We start from the raw sequence: 18,133 nt of genomic DNA, 5'->3' as shown, positions 1-18,133 counted from the left end.
AGTTTCCCTTTCAGTTGTAACATCCTGTAGAAACAAATGCTAAATCCTGTACCATTGAAGTTAATGGCACATTTTCCATTTAGTAGATCAGAACAAAAATAACAGCCTAAGTAACTACATGTCAGAAATTGAAAAAGCAGCAATCAGTTTTTATGAGAACTTTTCTTGGGCAGACATCAAGGTAGGTAAGTCAAAAGTAGGTAAGTCTTGCTATCTTCCTTCTGTTGTGAGGAGAAGGCAGGCAGAAGACGAAATTTAAGGTGCAAAAGATGGGACAGGAATTAACTAAGGCTGCATAATAACTCAGGATTAAAGTGGTAGGATGGAATTCAGTCTGACCACTCAGAACTTGAGCAAGACTGATCAAAAGACTGCATATTGTCAGAAATCTAAAAATTGCAGGTACAGTGAGACAGAATGGAAAGTTATATGCAAATCTGAGTCAAGCAATTCCTGCACAAATAGGCTCCTGATCTTTGGTACATGAAGTTCTCCCTTTGAAGCTGTGTTGAAGTACAGGCAGCAAGTTAGGATAGGGAAGAGTGCACAGAACTTTCTGCAGTGTGAGGATCAGTAGTGGATTCCAGTTCTGAAGGAGGTTTATGGTACTTTTTCTCACACAACAATCACATTTTATGCTCCGTGAAGTCAAATTCTGGTCACTATAGTCTGCTAGGTGTTAATAGATGATGTTGTAATGCATGTACAAATTGTATTCCTCCTTGATCTACAATACAAAAAAATCCATGTCTCAGTAATGTGAGAATTTGATCTTGTGGGAGAATTTAAGGGCAGATTATCTAAAACCTAAAACAAAAAAACAATATTCTGTTGGGAATCATATCTGTTTACTAAGGAAATTCAAAAGTGTAAATATTTATAATAGGAGGTACACGGGTTTCTCATAATGTTATAGCTAGTTCCATTTGGAATACACCCATTTTTGCTTAAAGTTTTCTATTTGCTTTTGAAATCTGACCCATACCCCATATATTAACTTCATTATGTGCTCATCATTCTGTCCTGTCCTTACTCTGTTGTTTTTCCAGGGTTTGTATTTTATTGGAAATTCCATCTGCTTTTAAATTTTACCAAAGGCTGGCTTTGATAAAAGAATTTGTAAATAAAAGAGCACAATCCTAACTTAGTATTTACAAAATGATCTGTGCCATATATATACTGTATGTACCTATAAATATACATAAGTAACATTATTACTATTTAATTGTATTACTGGCAAATTTAGAGATTCCAGTGAAAACCAGGTATAAAAGTCTCTTCCTTGTAGAGTTTACAATCTGAATAGTCAAAATAGACACAACATTGAAGAAGAAAACTTCACGTCTTCATGACAGATGTATGCTTTCAATCTGTTTTGTCCTGTTCCTTTCTCGTAACTCAAAAGGAACTGGCAAAATAAATAATACAGTGAACTTTATACCCATCAATAGAAAAAATCTGTAACAGGCAGAGCCCAAAGAATGAAGCCATTGTCAGCACAGTGTGATGTGAATGCTTTAGGAGCTTGCAATAGCATTCGTGCATCAGGGACCCTGCACCAGTGCAAAAATAATCATAAGGAAACCAGACTGCAAGGCTCTAACTAGCACTGGGCAGACCTCAGATCATGCAGAAATTTCAAAGAGCTTTTAAATGTGCAGATGCTATCTGGGCCTTCTCTGAAAAAGCCTCATTCAAGAGTGTCTACACAATGTCTTCAGGTCTCATATGGTCAGGCTCCTGTGAGTTTATTACTTCTCATTTCCAAAGCAAAAGTAAACTGAAAATAAATTACTTGAAATACATTTCTATCAGCTCAAAGAGAGTTAACCTTAAACTTGGAGCACAGATATATTAATATGGGAAAGAAGAGAGGTTCTGATTTCATCCAAAATATTTTGTCCCCCTTTTCAAGGCAGCATCACAAGTTACCTGTTCAGACCCTGTAAAACTGATTCTTTCGCTGAAGGACACAAATTACTCTCCTGAATCAAGAGTAAATATTAGTGTCCGGCCATGAGAGAAAAGTGGGTCTATCACAGAAGGTAGGTGAAAACTCATAAAAATGGGAAGATTTGGGCATTCTATAGGCTAATGAGAATCAAACCACAGCATTCATCTCTGGCTCAGCGGAAGCTAAAAACTGATGGCACAGGATCAGTTCACAAACCTACCGTCACTATTGGAAACAACTGGAGTGATAATCCGGTGTAATAATTTTAAACTGGAGGCCATGGATTAAACAAATACACAGTAGAGAGCATATTCACTTCTAGAAGTTACCTCTTTTCTGAAAAGGACATGTTGATGCTAGAGAGCACTACAGAATGTTTCATTCCTACTATCTGCTATAAAATGATGAACCTCAGTATTAACAAGACTATTGAAAAAACACTTTTTACCAGCATTCCTGAGAAATACTTAATGTCAGCCACAGATGTACATGCATTCTAGGGTCAAAGTTGTGTCAACTTTACCCAATCTGATATACAAAAACTTGACACAGCTACCAAAAAGGTCTGGAGACAATCAACAACGCCCTCAAAGATTTGCATCAGGTCTAAATTTGAAGTCCAAACATATCATCAAAGTAGCAACATTTAATGTACATGTTAAAAAATCAGAATGTGCCCTTCTCCCTGCCTCATCTTGTTTGGCAACAATATAACTGTTTCATAGGATAGATCCCTAGATAGCTCATTGTTGCCAGGGGTTTTAAATAAAGTCTTCTTAAATAAAGTCATCTTTTCCACTGAAGCCTCAAGGGTCCAGAAGTACAAGCAAACTCCCATGATTCTCTTTTAGATAGGAAACTACTTTGCTTTCAGCAATCTGTCTGTGATCTTTCAGGCCAGGCAGCTTCTGCTCTCCTGGGACTATTTTAAAAACAGCTTACAGGGAAATCACAGCCAGGCAACAAAATCTCAAGGATTGACTCTTTCATGGTCTGCAAAATGATCAGCAGTCAAGTAGCAATAAGGTGTAAGTTAGAAGTTTACAGCAAAGATCTGACTGTCCATCTACAGCTTTGCCAGGATGGGGGATAGCATGACACACACCATTTTGTGTTGCTTATAGGAGCACTTCCAGGAGCAAAGCAGCTCCCACTATTGTGGTCTCTTGATCTGTTACTGCAGCTAGAAGGCCCAAAGGCCATAATGGCAGCAGCTAGTGTAACAGTATTATTCAGTAAATGACATTCTTACCACTGTCTTTAGTGGGTCATATTCAGCTCGCTGAAGGGCATCTGCTTTGAGAGCATTCACAAGACTTCAGAGTGTGTGGAGGCACAGGACACAGCACATGGCTCCCATTCAGTTTCCAGCATTTTGCTGTGTTCCTGCAAAAATAATTCATGGGCTGATTACTACGTGCCTCGCAGTAGCAAGGTTAGGACTCAGCACTCCTGCGGCAGGGGAAAATTGCTGTATAGCAATATCACTGAACTACAGATTAAAGTCTACAAAAACCTGCACTGACAGGAAAATGGAAACAAACAGAGGGTCAGGAGGTGCCGCAATATGTGCAACACGTGCATTCTACAGTGGTTTTGAGAGGAAGAGAGACATGTCCAGATGTTAAAACTCCTTTTTGAAGCTGAATTTGAACATAGATCCAAGTTTCCTAGCTGGCAGGAATCTCTAGGCTGACCCAAAAGCTAATATAGACCTTTATGTTCTAGCTCATGCCCTTTGTGAATTCAACATACAGAAAAGAAAAGGGGGAATCTGGTTGACCCTGTCCACTGGGAATCCTCAATAACCAGAGATTTTTATTTATTTTTTTTTGACAGTTTACCCAGTACTGATGGGTGGCCCAAGACTAGAGGAGCACAAGAACCAGGGAGTTGTATGGGTGGTTTAACACTAACTGTAGCTGTGTATACAAGACCCCTTTGGACTTCTGCCAGGTACAGTTTAGGCAATCTGGAGAACGTGGGCCAAGCTGTACAATGCAGGTCTGTGGTGGTTTAAGACCTGAGGCACACAAATATTGTGAGGTTCAAAGGGATGCGGGGAAATCAGCACACAAAGCACAAAGCAGTATCTTTCTGTAGCAGAGAGTTCTGGACCCAAGAGTTACTGCTTCGTCTCAGGGAATAACCTGAAGGCATAATCAGCTCTGATCTGTTTGTTTTTGTCTCCTCCTGGGAGCCATTATATGATATTAACAAAATAAATCAATTTTAAATAACTCGGTGTGTAAGCTTACAACAGAGCTGTTCTTTCTGGCATACCTCAGGGACATTACACACTCCTCCACCATTACAAATGAATGAATGGGTCTTAGCTGTACCGCAATAGAGTAATTTGTTTTAATAATGTCTGAATATGCACTGAGGTAATATTTGTGCAAGCTGTAATAGTGTTCTCAGGGCAGAAATTCACATACTAAGAGAATAGTGTTTATTTATATTTAAAGAGCAGTTACGGACAGAAAAGAGGCTGTTAAAATGACACCAGGAGGTTCATATTTATTCTCTCCCTGTGGTTTCTGTTCAGATTTGCCTGGTGCACAAGTCAAACGTGTTTTCTTTTAAATGACAGTTACAGAAACTCCACATGGGATTTGAAAGACATCTGTTTTTTTATCCTCAAATCCACAGTGGAGAGTCTGCAACTAGATTTAACTGAAGAGTTGGCAGCAAGGAGAGATGCCAGACACCCAGAATCTTCTTAATGCTTTACAAGAGTCGGCTCCTCCACTGAGAAAAGGAATGTTATAGTTTGTGATTAGTGAAATCCATATACACATTAGAAGCACCACAAAAAGAAAAGTGTTTTTTTGGGTGGGGGTGGGTTTTTCTGGTCTGTTTTCTAATATTGATTCCTTCTTCCACTAAAAATGGCAGGGTGCTCAAGAAGAGAAGACCATACTGCGGTCTTCAGGAAAGGCTTCCTAGGGAAGACTTGATAAAGACATGTCAGTGCTTTTAAGTAAGGTTAAGAACCAAACACGCCATGATTGTCTTTTTTTGATTCTCTACAAGTATCCTGGAATTAATATCTCCTCTCAGTTCTATATTAAGCTGTTCTGAAGGTATTTCCTACCCTGATTTGTTTCTGCAAAGATTGTACCTGTTTCTTTTTAATTTATGACAATTGCTTGGAACCTTAGTTCTGATTCCAAGAGGTACTGTTTTTAAAAGGACATATCTCATTACCAATAGAAACACACAGAAGTAAATTGCAGTAGGCCAAGATCTGAAGGCCAAAAGGCCCCAAACAGCCAACTACTCACAGTCATTTGATAGATGCTAACCTGTATTTAATTCTGGCAGAACATCTTGTTTGGCCATGTGTTTTTTCAAACCAAAAAAGGCAATAAATATATGTTCTTTGGAAGAAACACTGACAAATACTTTCTGTTCTCCAGGCTACCTGCTTGCTAGACTATGTTTTTTGTGATGTAGGGTTTCTATGCATTTTTTTGTTGAAGTAGCTCATTGCATCATAAAGGTGAGTCTCCTGCTGCTCCTGGATTGCTGCTTCAACAGCAGTGGAGCTCATGACAACACTGCAAATGCATGATGCTGAAGATAAAATTGAGATGGAATTTCCAGTCTCAGCACTGCAATCAGTTATAGCTGTCTCTCTCTTTCCAAACAGCAATGTCCCTTCTGGGAAACAGTTACTGATGTTTGGCTTTGACTCTGAAGCAAATCTTTGCAAGCACTGGAAAGTCTGAATGCAATCATTTGGCTGCCTTGCAGTTATCTCAAGTGAACAAAAATGCTTTTCATCTGTTAAGAACTTTGTTCAGCTTAAGGCAGCTGAAACATCATTCCAACACTTCACAAACCTATCTGCTTCTCCCCTTTAGTATTGTGTTTGATCAGATTCAGGACTTAGACTCTCCAGAGAACCTGCTTAAAAAACTGAATAAAACCAAAATGCCTTATATTGCTGTAGAACTCAGTCTCCCTGGGGATGACAGCCCTATATTTCATTTGTACCTGACAGTTTGTGCTATAGCCACCGACTGCAAATAAAAGCTCTTCTTGAGGAAGGAATATAAATACCATGAACTATAACCCTTTTCTGTAAGGCATTACTTAGGGGCAGAGGCAAAAAATTCAGTTCCTTTTCTACTTAAAATAAAAGCTCCATGACAATCCATATGACATAGCAGAATTTCATCAAGCCACACTGGCAGGAAGCTGAAGGTCAAAGGAGTGATTTTCACTCTATTAAATATACAGAAGAATATAAACCAGGTTCACTCATTACAAGAAGACCCTTGGCCATCATTGCTAAGTTGTTATAATACCTAAAATTACAGGAATCATTCTTTTCTTCATAAAAGTACCCAAAATTATAATAGAAAACCTTACCACAAATCTGAGCCAGATTTAACAGAAAACCTTATGCTTATATCCTATTTAGGAAGTTTCTTCATGTGCACAAATTTGAACACAACTATTAAGTGCTTTTCTGAATAGGAACTAGATTCCTTTCAGTAAATATTTCCTGACTTTTTAGAAGAGACCTTTGTATGATGTAGTTTATAACAGTGAAAATTAATGGCATTTAAATATTTTTCAATTGCTTTTCGATGCATTAAGTATGCACATGGAAAAAACCCATTGTGCTTTCATTAATTAAATTAGAATACAAAGTCCTGGTTTTAGGTTAGGACAGAAAAGAGCTTGTTCCTAGGTCACTCCCGAAACCTGTCACTAAATTTCTCCCTGTAGAGACAGTGAAACAATATCATTTTCATGAGGAAAAGCATCATCAGAATTGCTAGAGGGGGCTCTTGAAGACAAACTGACTTATCTTTGTTGTTTTCTGCCAGGGAAACAGCTTAATGCCCGTGACAGCAGTACGTATATTGTCACCCATTATGTCTTAGACTCTAAACATTTTTTTGAAATTGCTGTCTGCTCGAGTTCCCCTCATTGAAGGTCCTCTAAAGAATTAAGGGTGGCTGTATCTTAAGGGAGCTGTCTGATAATGTGTAGAGGAAGTACCTTAAAACATGTTTAGAAGTACAACTATAGGTTAGATATAGTTCCTGCTAATGAATAAAAGCATGAAAGCGGTGAGTAGTGCCAGTCCCAACTGGATAGTGCTAATTGATGGAGATTTTTTGTATACTTTAGTCAAAATGGTAGGTTCAAGGTCCTATTAAAACAGCAGGTCTGAGTTTACTAACACTGTGAAAGCTAAAAAAATTCCTCCCTTTAATGCAGCTGCTTTAACACAACGTTATTGTTCTTAGGTTTGCTTTGACAGCAATAAGCTTGGGCTATGCTTGACTTAAGGGTGCATGTGTCTCCTTTTAAAAGAAAAGTAAGCTAAGGAGTACAAATATACAGCCTTCAGCTGGTTTTCTCAAACTTAAACAATGTTTGTTAGTGTCACATTAGTAAACCAACATTCAGAGTGTGAGCCAAAGATCACTGTAGTAAACTGGAGACTTTCTGTTGACTTCCAGGGGCAGATGAACTGTCATGTACCACGGATGTTTTGCTATTGTTACAGGCATAAGATATAAAGAGCTGCCTATGATGTGAAAAGCACTTTCTGGATGCTTTTCTAGGAAGAACTGTGAGTTCTAGAAGAGTGTAAAGAGCAACTGGAAACCAGCAAGAGAGAAAGTAACACCCTGTAGCACTTCCTATTTTTTGTGTGTGAAGAAAATAGCATGCTGTTTCATCCAGTGTTGATACAAAGCACGGCCACATCAGACTGCACTCTGAACCAACCTGATTCAGTCCTTTCCCTCCTAAAACTAGATATAAAGCTGTCCTGCTTCACTGGGAAAACAGAGTGCTAGAATTCAAGGTGTTTGTTTACTATAACCATTTAGAATAATCCTTTTTTGTTTTTTAAGAGAGAATCTAATGTATTTTGCATTTTCCACAAGCTTCAGAGTGGACCTTTTTGCGGGGGCTAAAAATAGCTTTGTTGTTTATTTATCATTGGTTTTCACAGTCTGCTCCAGTCAGGAGCAACAGGGAGATTCTCCAACCCAGTTTTCACAGACCATGCCTTCTTGTAAACAAATTCCAGGGCAGATGTGATTTATTAAATAGCAGTGGGGCACTTTTTCCGACCCTTTCTTCTTCCCTGTTCCCTTATTTTGAAGCACATCTCATTTGGCAGTAAGTAGGAAATGAGTCACTGTCAGCATTCAAACCATCAGGTACTAATGATAGCAATATTCAGTAACAAAAATTCTATAGGTCATCTTAAGCTACAAAATTCACACCTAATTCCAAACTTTTCCCAGTGTTCAGGCTTGCAGGAACTGGAGATTTGTTTTAAGCTCAACACGATTCACACAAGGCAAAACCACACCGTATTTCACTACAGTATTTTAATGTACCTGGGGCTTGTTTACGTGTTACACAATAAAATCTTAGGCCTTCCCTGGCTGCAAGGACCAGCAGCCATTTTTCATACAAGCCAGTGCGAAACATCAGACACATTTTTTCCTTCTTATTTGGGTGGGAGGGGGGATCTCCTCGATCATGTTTAAAGACAATATTGACAAAAAAAATCTACAGAAAGACTTAAGCAGATGGAGATGACATTGTGCAAAAGCAAAACTCAGCGGCAAAGAGCTCCTACAAAACAAATAAAAAAGTGAAGAGTTCTGGATCATAAAAGAAAGGATAAAATGTCTGCTTAAAGAAATATTGAAGATTTCCAGTTTGCTAGTAAATCAGAAAAAAAATGGAACAGTCAGTCAGAAAGTTAGATTTGTTCCAGCATTCTTTCCTAATTTCATAGGAAGATTCTTAGTGGGCCTCTGTCCCAAATACTAGTTCATCTGCACAATAACAGTCACAGGATGGAGACAGCAGACTGCAAACTCTTCAGATCAGAGACAGTGCATATAAAACACCTGTTTGCTGTAGGACCCTGATTCTAACTACAGGCTCTTTCTATTTCTGAGAGAAATAATAATAGTAATAATAATAATAGTTGAAAGTATATTCTGTTAGCTAAACTGGAAGCATCCACATAAAATACAGCTGTACAGTCAGGAAATCACAGCGCCAAAATATCAGCAGAGTGCTGGAGATGAAAGGACAAAAAACACAGGGCAAGGGCAAAGTCTATGTTAGGAAACACTACTCTGAATATACAGACTTTAGGGTAGGAAATAAAATCTCTCTGACAAAACCTGAAGAGTCCTAGGTACAACATTAGCTCTCTCTCGCTCTTCTTGCAAGAATGGTTTCCACTCCGCATATGACTGGATTGTTGACTGCTCTGTTTCCTGGTAAGCAAGTTTCCACATCTCACCACCCTGCAATAATGAGGTGGGGTATAGTCTGCAATGGCCTCTACTAGAATAACTATTGTCTCACTTTCACATTTCTTACTGCTAATGTATGGGAAGAGCTTGAAAGAATCCAGCTGGGTTTTCAAAAAGATCAGCGTTTACCTCATAAATTTACCCATCTGGATGTGGAAAGGAGTGAAATTAATGGAGTTCTTAAAATCTGGGTTAAAGCTCACTGAGTCCTTTGGTCAAAATCACTAAATGAAAAGTCATTAAACAATAAATTATCAAAGTCTGATAACTGAAACAAAGTAGAGATAGAAACCTCAAACCACAGCCACCTGAACCACCCAAAGCATGGGCTAATGAAAAGCCATTCAGAAATCGCAAACAGATTGGTGTAAGGGCTTCATTAAATACTCATTTGTACCACAGGGGCATGCATGTCTATACATGGATTGGAGACGGGGGGAAAGGAGGTATGCAAGAGACGGCAAACAGAAGAAGCAGTAAGCTAGACACAGCACTAGATGCACTGGCAACACTGAGAGAACGTCAAGAGGTGCAGCTTTCAGCATGATGCCACTGAAATATGTAAGCACAGAGAACAAAAAGAACTGTAAGCACAGACTGTTTCCTCCTTGATTCCTACTGCGTTCAGTAGGAGAGGTCCCCGTATTTACATACTTTGCAAATGAAGATGACATCGAAGCTATCCAATTCCATTACTTTTCCTTCTAATTGGAATAATTTATATGAAATTTTGTGCCATTAGACAGGATGGTGTTTCAAAAGGTTTTCTTCAAAGTCTGTGAAGTCAGTTTTATGACAATCAAATCACAAGCATCTAAATGTCATGCAGAAAGACAGAGGTTGTGATATCACCCTTGCAGGTTTTCACTGCAGCTTTTGCCCTTGCAGGTTTTAAAAGAGCCACTAGAGAGGCCTGCATTAAAGCCCAAGTTCTTGGTATAGTTTGGGTACTCAGAAAGAGCTGCAGCTCCACATGGCTCAACCCTGTGAAACACGGAAATCCTGCAAGGTTACAGCTGCAAAGCCAATGGACTTCTTCAATGACACAATTAAAAATTAGGCCCTGAAGGCTCTAAAGTCTACGTTCAATATTATTCAAAGATTTTGGAATTACTAAGGTTGTATAATATTAACCTAAAGCCATGTCTTGAGCTCTTAGGCAAAACTCATTTCAGCATCACCATCTCTGTTTTTCATTTCCACGGAGCTTTGCCAAGGCAAATGCAGCTCAAGCTGAGGACCACCAGACCTGGTGTCACTTGCTGAAAACTCTTTTGGCAGAGCATAGAAAGAACAATGGTCTTTGATTAAAAGACCTGGCCTGGACCATGGGCTGGACCATAACAGTCAAAATTTCTGGGCTACTACCTGATGTAGAGTGCAACCTGGCATAGTAAAAATCTGTGTTGCTGGACTCACAGTTGTGAATACCAAACTAACTCTTGGAGATGATGACGGAGCAGTTCCAGTGACACAGGTCTCTCTGGATTTGAAAAGTTCACCTTGACGTCTGTACTTGGGTTCTGAAAAGTTCACCTTCAAGATACCACCATAGTGGCCCATCAAAACTTTTAGAGAGCAAAATCCGCTCCTTTTTCAGATTCACTCTTTGTTCAGACTCAATACAAATAGTGGTTTTTGATTTTTTATCAAGAGAGATACATAAAACAAACTTAAGAGGTAAAATTGTGCTCATTCCTCAGATATACATTTCAGATTATTTTTTGGTCTTAACTGACCACTTCTAAAAACAGTAAGTTATACACAAACACAAACAGATTAAGCAAGCTTGCTGGGATTCTAATGGGTATTTGTGGACACTGCCTTGCAAGGGAAAAATATTCATGATTTTCAGTGGTGTTTTACTGCTGCTACAGTCCTGCTTGCATAGGATTACTGAGCAAATTGGCAGCAAAAATGATCCCAACACATATCCAGCAATGGATTTAAGGAAATGGAAATTCTACACTGAGACATGGTTCATTTGTCTGTGGCTTAACAAGGTAGAGGACTTATTCAACCCCAGGGTAAACAGAGGTGACAGGAAGTCAGATAAGAGACCCCAAAGCCTTTGCCAGGAAAGAAATAACAAAAATAATCTCCTCGTGCTTAGATGGGAAACCAGGGGCCCACATTTTACAACCAGCTCACTACTGAACTTTGGAGGGAATAGGCTTTCCAGTAATGGAATCAACCAGTTTCCAGACAAGCTCTCCTTCCTCAGTGGCTGCGAACTGACAATACTTCTATATTAACAGTGCTGGGAACCATAAGTGTGATGTAAAATGAAATATTTATGATGTTATTGCAAGTGCTACATACTTACAAACTGCAAGTTCCTGTAACTCCTCACTGGTAAGGCTGTTCCCTACACCACCACAGTACAATCTCATAAAGCCTACAAGTTTCAAGGGCTACAGTTTAAGCTCCAGAAGAGAAGACTTCTGACCTGGAGATGGATAAAAGCATTTCTAAGATAAAGTTAATATTCTTTTCTTATGAACTTAAAGTTTGTTTGACAGTTCTAGAAATGAAACTCCTATCAGGGAAAACACAGTCTCTCTCGCTTGCTCTCTCATTCTGCCCCAGCCTGATGCACAGAAATCTTAGTAAAGGGATAAGAGATTACTTAAGAAACAGCGATTTTTTCAGTCCACATAGCTTTGCTGGCAAACAGTAACCGGAGTCTATTGCCATGGTGATTTCTTTAGTATGGCAACAACTGTTCTCTAAGGAACTAATTTAAATCACTACCCTGCCATCAACAGACCCCTGGTAACAATCCATGCACCATGTTGGTAAGAATAAACAAAGCTGAGCAGTGACTAAAGTCACGTAATGAGGTTCCCTCTCCTAGTGATATCAGGATATGTAGAACAGAATTAGCTTCAGCACAATGAAAATCAATCGTTGAGGAGAATGGTCAAATTCTCTGGTTATACAACCAGTGAAAATGCAGCACCTCTGAAAAATGATGGGTCAGAGCAAGTGAAATCTTCCTTAGTGTGTCACAGTGATCTCCATCCCACTCCACTGTTCTAGAGTTTTTCCTAGGGTTCAGCCCCTTCCCTACCATGTTAGTATTTGCTCATCTGTTAGGGCTATTTTTTCCTATTACAGTTGTGTCTGAGACAAACAATTCAGACTACCACTGAATTTCAACCTCTTCCCCCAAACTCTGAGATGTGAAGACACTAGATTCTGGATCACATATGTTTCTAATCAGTAACAGTGAAGCCAGACCTTGGAAATCATTGGAAAAGCACCCAGTGTCCTGACAGAGAAGTGTCTACAAGGCAGCTACCAAAGGTAGCGGGGACAGCTGCCCATCTCCACTTCCCCAGGCTCATCCCCCTCTGCCTGAGTGTGTGGCGGCCCTAATCCACTGAGAGTTCTTCTAGAGATGGGACTCGAGAGCTGCATTCAGACACAGACTTCAATAGGAGAGCCCAGCTCCCACCAATTGGCTCAACTTGTTACAGAGAAAGTGTCAGAGAAAAAATTTTGAGATTCACATCCTAGTTCTCATTCATATTTCAGAGCTCTAGAAAATTGGAAATTATTGGATTTGGGAATGCAGGAAACAGTGATCTGATTTGGTTAAAATCATTTGTTTCTCTCACAGTTCACAATGCAGCAGCCTCCTAAGCCTACCCCAAGAGACAGAAAAAGTCAGAGCTCTGTAGCAAAAGAGTTGAATCACGAGCAAACCCGAATTCAACGCATGTGGAATGCCTGCCCAGTACTTGCAATTCTGAATGCTGAAATTCAACATGTGTATTTGGGAGCTCATCTATGATCTCCTGGGGCAAGAATTTGCCTTATTTTTATTCTGTAATGTACAGAGCATACATCCACATCTGCATAAACATTTTCTTTACTATGACTATAATTCCTTCAAATCTGCTGCTCTGTGATTTTTACAGAAATGGATGAATGGAGTTATTGTGCCTACAGAGCTCATGCGCTAAACATCCATGGCGAAATGATACAAACATTTCACATCCCTCAAAGATAAGAAAAAGAATTTCCTCAGCCCTCCACCTCATCCTCCACATCACAGCATTCACATTTCTGCTTATCTAGTGTGATCATTTGAAGTGCCTAATTTTGCATTTCATGGCATCAGCTGATTTTTTCCACTAGCAGCCAGAAAAGATTACCTCATTAACCACTGGCTAAAAGAATGACAGGTTTCTAGTGGATTTATCTGATTTCCTGTGAAGCCTCACAACCTGGCCCCAGCTGTAAACAGAACAGTGCATATATAGTCTAAGACAGAAACGGTAAATCTCGTGGGCATGTTAGTTGTGCAGTCATGACTCACACGCTCACAGTTAAACTGATTTGGAGACAGGGAAGGAATTTTTCTCCCAGCCAGGTTCATATAAGCACTGGAGATGTTCTGTTTTCTTTTCCACAGAATCAAATATGCTTATCTGCCACAGTTTATTGCATTCACCAGCTTCTGTCTATTGCAAGAGCATTTGGCAGTAGGATCGCTTTAGTCCTCCTATTTACTGGTTGCAGTTAATGACAGTTTAACTTTTCAAAGATATCAATGCTTGCAGTATTATTAGCCTGAATCTGGTTTTATACTGACAATTCAACACAACGAGCTTCACTGTGAGAGATAAAAGATGAAGTATTTTTTATGGATTCCTCATTGCTGGGTAACAAGCAGAGGTACACACCAGAGACTAGCACCAGTATCTGTAGACAAAGGGGAAAGGGCATTTGTGATCAGTCATATCAAAAGGCCTAAGAGGAAAGACAGCCCCAGGAGCTCCTCCAGAAACCGAAATATCCATCCAAATACATGCTGACTGTAAAGCCTTATTAAAAAGCGTCCTAAAATCTAACCTCTGCCAATGAGGAAACTTGTTTCCCACTGGATTTATTTTAGTAATTTGCTTCATCAAATGCCAAGCAGCAGGTGCAAACAGGTCAGGCCTCAAAGGAAAAGCTGACAGTAAATAACCAAAGCATTTTTATGTGAAAAAGTCCACAGTGAGTTGTTTTTCTGCCCCCCAACAAAAACCCTGTTTGTCATGATTTGGGCTCAAAGGCCATCTCCCAAAAAGACTTGAAAAAACCTTTCATCACGATCTCTTCTCAAATCACAGTGAATTCCTGCAACACAGTGCCTGTTTTTTCACTTCTTGCTAAATAAAATGAATTTCAAAACCAGAGGGCAGCTTGCTTTATTTCTACATAACTGGGAAACTCAGAGTTATTTGATGTGATCTCCAAGTGAAGCGTAAAGGGAAAACAGGATACTGTATCTGGCAGCAAATATGTGGCAATCACGCAAAATAAACTCTTGATATGTCTGTAATCTCTTTGTTGGCTTATCCCTGATTCAATTTAAGGCTCTGGAAAAAGCCACCAAACCTCTGCATGTGAAGTGTGATGGAACTTATTAGTCATGGCAATTTGCTTCTCATTAGACTCTGACAGTTTGAAAACATGGTGTACTGAAAGAAACAAACCCAGAGGTGCAAGTCCTTAGTCTCTTAGTCCTACTCGTACTTATCAATGAGAAGAGAGTTGAAGTATACCATGACTGTATAATGCTGAAGTTAGGTATATGAAGGTAAACCTGAGGGAAAGGGTGACTTACAAACTTCTGTCTTTCCTGTTTTCCTCAGCCCATGGTATGCAATCAAACCCTTTAGCCTTAAACCCTTTAAATCAGAGGGATGGGGAGAATATTTGCAAATTGTTAAGGGGATGCAATTCTAAACAGTATAGCTAAAACGCCAGAGGTATTTTCAATTTTTCCCGCAAGCATCATTTTTCTTGCCCCTTTTTCATGTTCTTTTTTTAGTTCTCAGGTGACACTATTTGCTGAGAAAAATGGACTCATCTGTGCCCATTTGTCTTTTCAAAAATCACATGTTGTCCACCCCGTTCCTCCTAGCTCATTCTAGAGGGGTGGAAAAAAACCTTATCACAGGCAGACTGAATATATGGGCAGCAGATGCTCCACTGACAAATGCTATTAGTCTTTGGGGGAGATGACATCAGGGACTATCGAGGTAAGATTTTTGTTAGACACATGATGACACTACAGAGGCAAATGGGGCTTGACAGAAGGGGCAGGATGGACCAAGACTTCCCTCCCCACCTTGCGGTCCTGAGCCTCACCTAAATCCCATGTTGAAGTGCCCACACAGCCTGGCTGCAGAGCAGCTTGGCAACTGTGCATGGGTTTGGACCTACCATGACTGTATAATACAGGAAAAGCTAAAACTAGCAGCTCTCAGGTCCCACGCTGCTTGTTTGCTTGGGTGCAGAGCAGGGAAATCATTAGAGAAAGCTGTGCTACAACTTCCATTGCTCCCCAATGGGGGCTGTAGTCACAGGCTCCTACAATCAAATCAGCAATGGCGGGGAAAAGCAGGGAGGAGGAAAGAGCCCACAGCAGGGAGCATCAAAATGAGTGCAAGGGAGCTGCACCACAGCAGCTGAAACAAAAGAGCAGGTAAACACAGAACAGGTTCCCCTCTCCCACCTCCACCTCGAGGCAGCCATGACCACCAGCTCACTATGCCCTTACCACAGCAGGGTCTGCGGGGTAAAGTCTTCCTTCCCAGTGACTCAGGAGCAGGCTCAGAGCAGCCCTCCTCACTGCTGCCCCAGGCCTCCCCTCACTCAGCTGCCTAACCCTAACCCCTCCCTGGGGGCACCCCCTTCACACAGCAGTGGGTGCTGGAATGTTCCGGGGCCAACCGCCAACTGCCAACCGGCAGCCCCTTGCCTCCCTGCCATGGTGCCTCTCTCCAAGGGGGCCTTCTGGCCTTTCCGATTTGCAGACCCCTACTTCTTCCCCAGGGCAGGCCCCAGCCTCCTGGCAGCAGGTTTGAAATGCTCAGGCACCTTTTGGCAGCCCTTTTGGGAGTAACCCACGTGTCCTAAGGCACCAGCTGAAAACCAGCGCTGCAGAGTAATTGCCCTGCAAGAGGGAAGAATGGCCTTTTACAGGGCAGAAAGATCAAGGCATGGTTTAACACAGTGTGAAATGGCTGCTTTGCAAAAGAAACTCGAGGGAGCTTGAAAACAGTTCTGTTTTCCTTCTTTCTGGGCAACCCTGCTTGGTGCAGCGTACTGCCAACTGTGATGTCTGGTATACTGCTAGCAACACCACTTTAGCCAAAGTGACAAAAATAACCAGGACCTGAGTCATGTTGTTCGTTTTTTAACTGGGTTTTCTCATAAATAAAATCAGGGTAAAATACAAGGTATTTGAGGTGTCCTTTGTAAGGTACAGTAGGGCAAAAGTGCTAAGTGGGATGGTGAGGTGTATCAGCTTAGTGAAAGTATTGCTTCATACCCACCAGCGGGCCCTTCAACAGGAGCTGTTTTCTCAGGATGGGGGTGAATGCTGGGCTCTCTGCTCAAACCCTTGCTCGGGGGCCTCCTTCTTCAGTGAATACCACTCACAGCCTTCGACTCTGCCTCAGGAGGCATCAATCTCACTGCATGTCAACACATTTTTGGATGAAAAACAGGCTGAACCAAACTTCAGAGTTTTTGTTTCTCACAGTTTCAAGTTATTTGGTGCAAAAACAAAAACTAGCAAAATTTCATTTTGGTTTGTTCACCACTTGTTTAGCTTCCTCCCTTTTTTTCCTTTTTCCTTGAAGAAGACAGTCAACTATTTTCTAAAACTTTCTGCCTAGTTGGAAAATAAAGGAAGAAGCAGTGAGAAATTTCAAGTTAAATGGAAAAATATTTCTGGCAAATTTTAAGGAAAACACTTTCCAAATGTTAACCATTCTTTAAAGTTAATTCCTCCAGCTAATTGCCTTAGTTCTGTTCCTGATTTACGGGGCAAGCTGCAGAGAACAGATGGACCAAGGCCTGTACTTGATTGTACATAGAATATCTCTGTAAACTCTTTACCCTCTGTTTCTGCTTCTCCTTCCATTTTCTCAGCAAAAATAGTCCTGGAGGGGATGTCAGGCCAAATTCAAGCACCTGCTATCGTCCCTTTGTGCCACAACAGTTACAAGTGGCCACAGCCTATGCAGGAACTGTACAACGCATAGCAAGCAGCTCTCCTTCGCAGTTCTTAGCAGAGATAAAAGAGGCAGGGCATATTATAGATAGCTATGTAGGAGAAAAACAGTTCAAGTGGTAGCCCTCCCAAACTCTGGAGTAGTCCATAAACAGATATGTAAACTTGCTGTAATGTGGAGCAGCCCCTTGGGTATCCTCATACTGAGGGCTACCTTAAGCTTGGAGGTACTTTAGTATGACAAAGGAAACATAGCGGCATAAATCCACTTTTTATTCCCCTTTATCAAGCTGTCCTTTCTTTGCTCTGTTTTCTAAGAGGCACAGCAAAGAACCAGTCCCAGTGTCCCTAGCTTCTAAAGTGACTGTAGAGATATTCCATTACCTTTGTAAGCTCTATTTACTTTAGTATCCAGGAAAAAATAAATCCATGTTATGATGTTCTGATACAGGATCACTCCAGACATGTTGTTTTAGAAAGAAATAGGCTAGGTTCTCTTGTATGGCTTTCCCTGTCCCCCTGTTGTCTCACCACATTTTTGTTCTTCCTGACAGAAGAAAAACACTGACCCGTCTGTCAATGCCATCTCTGCTTCAACGAACTGTTTTATGCGTTTGTTCACAAAGGGCTGAATAATGGACCAGTGCCAAAGTCCTGACCAAGAGAAAAGCTACTAGTAGTTACAGCTCCTCAGCAGTATACATGTTTCTGAGTGAGACTGAATTAGAACTGTTGTTTGGAACAGAACTGTGTCGAAGGTGCCACATCCCATAAATTATTTTAAACTGAGGTAATGTATGTGCCAACATACAGCAATATGCTTGCTAGCCTAACAAA

Source organism: Apteryx rowi, unplaced genomic scaffold, assembly GCF_003343035.1.
Source record: "Apteryx rowi isolate R43461 unplaced genomic scaffold, aptRow1 scaffold_413, whole genome shotgun sequence".
NCBI classification, from domain to species: Eukaryota; Metazoa; Chordata; class Aves; order Apterygiformes; family Apterygidae; genus Apteryx; species Apteryx rowi.
Note: the sequence above shows the minus strand (reverse complement) of the source record.